General features: G+C 44.4%; 2 non-coding genes across 2 annotated transcripts; one reads left to right on the plus strand and one right to left on the minus strand.

The window, feature by feature from the left end:
• The first annotated feature begins 308 nt into the window (after positions 1-308).
• LOC114810581 lies at positions 309-446 on the plus strand. Its single transcript, XR_003758277.1, has one exon. It is a non-coding gene; the product is annotated as a small nucleolar RNA SNORA7 (small nucleolar RNA).
• A 4951-nt stretch (positions 447-5397) lies between these two features.
• On the minus strand, positions 5398-5535 carry LOC114810714. The gene has a single exon (XR_003758409.1). It is a non-coding gene; the product is annotated as a small nucleolar RNA SNORA7 (small nucleolar RNA).
• Between the last annotated feature and the right edge of the window lie 1221 nt (positions 5536-6756).

The raw sequence follows: 6756 nt of genomic DNA on the forward strand, positions 1-6756 counted from the left end.
CAATAAATACCATTGAAAGAACGAAGGAATGAATGAATCAAGATATGGAATCAATTTCACTCAGTGCCTGCCCACGGTCATTCTAGTTTCCTCTGTGACCACAGCACTATTCAATGACATTATGACTCTTAAATGAACCAAAATCACCCTAATGGTAACTTCTGGAACTTTTTCCTTCTCCAACTTCCCAGCACCTAGTTGAGAAAGCTTAGGTTCCATATTTTCCTTGTGCCGAAACCTCTAAGTGCGAAATGATCCTTTTACATTTTACTTCTGGGTTCTAGATGAATGTGGGTTTTCACGGAAGCTACCTCTCAGGGTCGCATCTGGAGAGCTTCCAGGACTCTACCAGTCTCAACTATGGAAGGGAGAGTCAAGCAGAGGCCTATCCATTCCATTCCTAGCTTGGGCAGTGGCTAGCGAGTGGAAGGCAATCTGCTACAAGTTTAAACTCACCTGTGCTGGGCAGCAGTGGCACGGGAGAGAGTCGAGGGTGGAGACTCAGATTTACTGCATGGAAGGAGGCAATGGTAAACCGCTTCTGGATTTTTACAAAGGAAACTGTCTGTATCCATGACCAGAATGACTGCAGACGGAGCTGTGTCCATGGCATCGCTATGGGTCGGACACGACTCGACAACATGAGACAACAACAATGAAGAAGAAAGTCAAAGATATATTTTGAGTGTCACTAACAATCAATTAATTGTATTTCTTGAACATTTACTGCATGCAGGACACTGTACTAAATACTTGGGAAAGCACAATACTACAGAGTTGTAGATGATGATGATGATGATGGTATTTGTTAAGTACTTACTGTGTGCCAGGCACTGTTCTAAGCGCTGGGGTAGATTCAGGGTAATCAGGTTGTTCCACATGGGGCTCACAGTCTTAATCCATATTTTACAGATGAGGGAACTGAGGCACAGAGAAGTTAAGTGACCTCCCCAAAGTCACACAGCTGACAAGTGGCAGAGCCGGGATTAGACACTATCCCTGCCTATGAGAAACAGTGTGGTCTAGGGAAAGAGTGCAGGCTTGAGAGTCAGAGGACCTGGTTTCTAATTACCCCAGTACTTAGTACAGTGCCTTTCACATAGTAAGCACTTAGCTACCATTTAAAAAATATAAAAAAATGCTTAACTGACCAAGCAATGGTCTGTTGCTTGGGGAAGGCTTGAAGCAAGTAAAACTAGCAGAACACGGGACTGATTTGTAGAACAAGGCATCCGTGGTGGATCAGGACTCAGTTTTGCTCTTTTCGATATGTTGAGTTTAAGGTGGCCGGACACTCTAGTGGGGATGATCTGGAGGAGAGTGGAGATAACCTGGAGGCGAGAGGAGATGCAGAATTGGAGGGCAGATGAGAGGTCGGGGCAGGAGAGTTAGATTTGGGAGACATCTCCATAGAAGTGGTAGTTGAAGCCATGTGACTGGATGAACTCCCTGAGAGACCGAGTGAAAAGGAAGAAGAGTAGAGGATCTAGAACACAGTTTTGGGATATGCTAATGGTAAGAGGATGAAAGAGGAGGATTCAGAGAACAAAACTGAGAAGGAGCAGCCTGACAGGTAGGAGAAGAACAAGGATAGTCCTATGTCAGCAATTAATCCTGATATATTTCAAGGAGGAGGGGATGGTCCATGGTGATGACAGCAGCAGAGACATCCAGGAGAATCAGGATGGAGTAAAGCCCTTTGGATTTGGCTGTAAGGAGGTCATTGGTGACCTTGGAAAGGGCAGTGTCAGAGGAGTGAAGGGATTGAGAAAGCCAAACTGTAAATGGTCGAGTAGATAATTATTAAAAACTCAATTACTGACTCAATTGGTAGAGAAGAAATTAAGGTTCTGTGCATGTATAACCTGTTCTAGAAGTTTGGGTAGGAATGGGAGCAGGGAGATGTAGGGGACTTGGGTTCAGAGAGGGCTTTTGTTTGGGAGAGACTTGTGCATGTTTGAAGACAGTGGGAGAAGGGGTTTTGGAGAGTTGGAGGTTAAAAATGGCACTGTGAGGAGAGTAGGAGCAAGTGATTTTGGGAGGTGAGAGGTGATGGGATCAGAGGCGCAATTAGAGAGGATGGACTTATAGAGAAGGTGGGAGATCTCCCCTTAGGAGACAACCTGGAAGCAGCTTGGAGTATCACGACTCAAGTAGTGATACTAGCGGAAGTACCTGACATTGTCCCAGAAAGATTAGTTTAAAATGTGTATAGAACGCTCTGTGCTCCCTGTGAGAAAGGTTTTGAGGAACTGGCTCTGGGTCCATGCTGGCTTGGAACGTGGACTGTTGCTCCTACCAGCAGCCTAGCCTCAGTTCTTCTCTCCCTCAGGCCCAGGACAGGAACTTCTTATCCCAGGCCCGGCATTCCTGTGGGATCAGGTCTGTGGGAGGGTCATAGTGGGTGGATCTCAGCAGGGGAATATGGCCAGGTCAGTGTGGCCCAAACTTTAACTTTCACCCTCACCCACCCTCTGGCCCTGAGCTGCATGAGGTGAGCTGGATAGCCTTCTGAAGGGAGTGGCCCTCTCTCCCTCTCTCTGTCTCTCTCTCTTTCCCATTTGTCCTCAAAGTACTGTCCCCTTCCTTCTCCCCTTTCTTGCCTCAGGCCAGCCCCAGAGACTAGGAAAATATCCACAGTCATTAGGGTGATGTCTCCTGTGGAGAAAAACACAGATAATCCTCAACCCTAAACTATCATGACTTAGAATTTAGGAAATACTTGATTATGGTGCTAGTGGTCAGTTAATCAGTCATTTGTACTTAGCATTTACCGTGTGAAGAGCATTGTACTAAGGACAAGCTTGAATGAATGAATGAGAGTACAATATAACAATAAACAGACATATTCCCTGCCACAATGAGCTTATAGTCTAGAGGGGGAGACAGACGTTAATATACATAAATGCATAAATCACAGATAAGTGCTGTGGGGCTGGGGGTGGGGGTGAATAGAGAGAGCAAGTCAGGGTAACACAGAAGGGAGTAGAAGAAGAGGAAAGGAAGGCTTTGTCAGGGAAGATCTGATGGAGAAGATGTGCCTTCAAAAAGACTTTGAGGGGGAGGAGAATAATTGTCTGTCAGATATGAGGGGGGAGGGCATTCCAGGCCGAGGCAGGATGTGGGTATGGGGTCCGTGGCAAGAAAGACGAGATGGAGGTACAGTGAGATGGTTAGCATTAAAGGAGTGAAGTGTGTGGGCTGGGTTGAGGTAGGAGAGAAATGAGGTGAGGTAGGAGGGGGCTCAGTCACTCAGAACACTCTTTCACTCCTGTGAGTCAACAGTATAATAATAATTAATAATAATGATGGTATTTGTTAAGAGCTTATTATGTGGCAAGCACTGTTTTAAGTGCTGGGGGAGGTACAACGTAGTCAGGTTGTCCCATGTGGGGCTCACAGTGTTAACTCCCATTTTCCAGATGAGGTAAAGAAAGAAGTGAAGTGAAGTGATTTGCCCAAGGTCACACAGCAGACAAGTGGCAGAGCTGGTATTAGAACCCATCACCTTCTGACTCCCAGGTCCCTGCTCTATTCATTCATTCATTCATTCATTCATTCATTCATTAGTATTTACTGAGTGCTTACTATGTGCAAAGCACTGTACTAAGTGCTTGAAAAGTGCAATTTGGCAACAGATAGAGACCATCCCTGTCCAATGACAGGCTCGCAGTCTAAACGGGGGAGACAGACAGCAAAGCAAAACAGAACAAAACAAAACAAGACAACACCATCAATATAAATAGAATCATGGCGATATATACCTCATTAACAAAATAAATAGGGTAATAAATAATGTATACAAATATGCACAATGCTGAGGGAAGTGGAAGGAGGAGTGCAGGGGGGGGGAGGGAGGGGAAATGGGGGAGCTTAATGGGGGAAAGGTCTCCTGGAGGAGGTGAGCCATGTATCAGCACTGTGCTGTGACCACTCCAGTTTAATGGATCCTGCACATGAAAATATCTTGTGTGTTCAATCAGTCAACTAATCAACCATATTTGAGTGCTTACTGTATGCAGAGCACTGTACTAAGTGCTTGGGAGAGTACAGTACAATAATAATAATAATTACGGTATTTGTTAAGCGCTTACTATGTGCCAGGCACTGTACTAAGCCCTGGAGTTAGACATGTTCCCTTCCAACAGTGAGCTCACATTCTAGTATGTTGTTCGCAATGTTTTGTTAACATTGTTGCGAACAGATTTCCAGAACCAGTTTAGTGGTCAAGCTGTCTCAGAGTGCATTTTTCCTGCACCAACCAGAAGATCTAGCTGCTTTTATCTCAGTTTTTTGTGGATACCCACCCTGCCCTCCTCTCAGGTTTAAAGTCTCCCCATCCTCTTCAGAGGTCCCAGAGTTCTGGCTTATTTGGATTGCCAGTTCTCTCTCCCTTGGAACAGGCTTAACCTATAGTTAACTAGTGTAATCCCATCACCCAGAGATACTGGAGCTTTTCCATAGAGAATCAATGTTAATACACGAATGTTGCAAAAACACACAATATTTTGACCCAAACAACAAAACCCGTCTAACCACCAAGGAACAGGTTCAAGAAATGACCTAGGGTCGGGCAGTAACATAAACACAGAGCTCATTGGGTCTCCACACTAAAATCTTTCAATCCCCACAGCCAGGAATCTGAGGAGTAGAAATCAGCAAAGAAGATAAAGAAATATATGAACTGTCCTCTCATCTTTTCTCCCAGGCCTATTTCAATCCATTAGTGATATTAATTGAACGCTTACGATTTGCAGAGCCCTGTTCTTTCCACTGCTTGTTGTGGCTGTCTTCTGAATCTTCTCATTTCTCTACATATTTTTTAAATGGTAGCAACTCAAACTGGTAAGGGTCTAGCAAATGCCAAGCGTGGTTGGCATTTCTTCTAGTATGACACTCCTGCTAATGCGTTTGGGTTTCAAATTAATCCCAAACATATTAGGTACTGTCACTTAGGGCTGACTATGACCACAGCTCATTTTTTTTCTATCTCCTTTTGGCCTAGCTAATCATTCCCTACCCTTGTTTTGTGGGAAGGTGGAGTTGGTCTCAGTGGGGTTTTTCCCTAAGTGAACCACCTTTAACCTTCTTGAATAAGACAGTAGAGTTTAGGACAGTTAATCAATGGTATTTACTGAGTATATACTGTTTGCAGAGCACTATATTGAGCACTTGTCTTACGCTGTTAAAGTTATTTCTGACCCATAGCGACAACACGGGCACGTCTCTCCCAGAACGCCCAGCTCTCCATCTGCAATCATTTGGGTTGTGTATCCATAGAGTTTTCTTGGTAAAAATATGGAAGTGGTTTACCATTGCCTCCTTACGCACATTAAACTCGAGTCTCTGCCCTTGACTTTCATCCATGCAGTTGCTGCCCAGCACAGTTGAGTTTTGACTTGTCGCAGATTGCCTTCCAATCGCTGACCACTGGCCAAGCTAGGAATGGAATGGGTATGTCTCTGCTGGACTCTCCCTCCCATAGCCAAGAATGGTAGAGTACTGGAAACTCTCCAGGTGCGAACCTGAGAGGGGACATTAATGTTGGTAATGTTGGTATTTGTTAAGCGCTTACTATGTGCAGAGCACTGTTCTAAGCGCTGGGGTAGACACAGGGTAATCAGGTTATCCCATGTGAGGCTCACAGTTAATCCCCATTTTACAGGTGAGGTAACAGGAAAGAAGTTAAGTGACTTGCCCACAGTCACACAGCTGCCAAGTGGTAGAGCTGGGATTTGAACCCATGACCAAGTACTTGGGGGAGCACAATAGAAGTAGTAGAAATGAACCCTGCCCTCAAGAAATCAGAAGTAGGGATGATAGGCTAATAGTATGAGCTATAGCTCATGTCCCCTTCCTTCTCCCCTTCCTTGCCTCAGGCCGGCCCCAGAGACTAGGAAAATATCCGCAGTCATTAGGGTGATGTCTCCTGTGGAGAAAAACACAGATAATCCTCAACCCTGAGCTATCATGACTTAGAACGTATGAAATACTTGATTATGGTGCTAGTGGTCAGTTAGTCATTTGTACTTACTGAGCACTTACCGTGTGAAGAGCATTGTACTAAGGACAAGCTTGAATGAATGAGAGTATAATATAACAATAAACAGACATATTCCCTGCCACAATGAGCTAATATTCTAGAAGGGGAGACAGACATTAATATAAATAAATAAATAAATTACAGATAGCAATAGGATGATAGCAGATGGCAACCAGTAAAGGCCTCCTGCCTGAGGTGTGGTGATTGTGCCAAGATGAGGATTTGGAGTAGGAAGGTGATGATATCTAGACTTGTTAGGCAGTAAACCTATGGTTAAGGGACAACATGTGGTCTGCTGAGAGTGGCTTTTATCGAGTCACTTAAGTTCTCTGGGCCCAAGTTTCCTCATCTGTAAAGTGGGTATTAAATATCTGCTCTCCCTAACTCCCATTTAAACTGAGGGCCCCATGTAGGACACAGACCCTGTATGACCTGATTATATGGTACCTACTCAAGTGCTTGGAACATAGTAAGTGCTTAATAAATACAGTAATGAAAATAAGAAAGTGGAGAAGAAAATTAAAAGGACAAGAAGGGGAAGGAGAATTATTGTTACTGATCGTTTGATTTCTTATTCTGGCCCCTGGAGGGCAGCAAGCTGACAACCACAGTTCTAAGGCTGTGCTTTGGACACCGTGCTTAAAAAATTCTATTGCTACTAAAACCTCTTTCCTGTAGTCGTTTTCCAGTTACCTTTTCTTTACCTGGGTAGA

The sequence above is a fragment of the Ornithorhynchus anatinus genome, chromosome 3 (assembly GCF_004115215.2).
Source record: "Ornithorhynchus anatinus isolate Pmale09 chromosome 3, mOrnAna1.pri.v4, whole genome shotgun sequence".
In the NCBI taxonomy this organism is placed as follows: Eukaryota; Metazoa; Chordata; class Mammalia; order Monotremata; family Ornithorhynchidae; genus Ornithorhynchus; species Ornithorhynchus anatinus.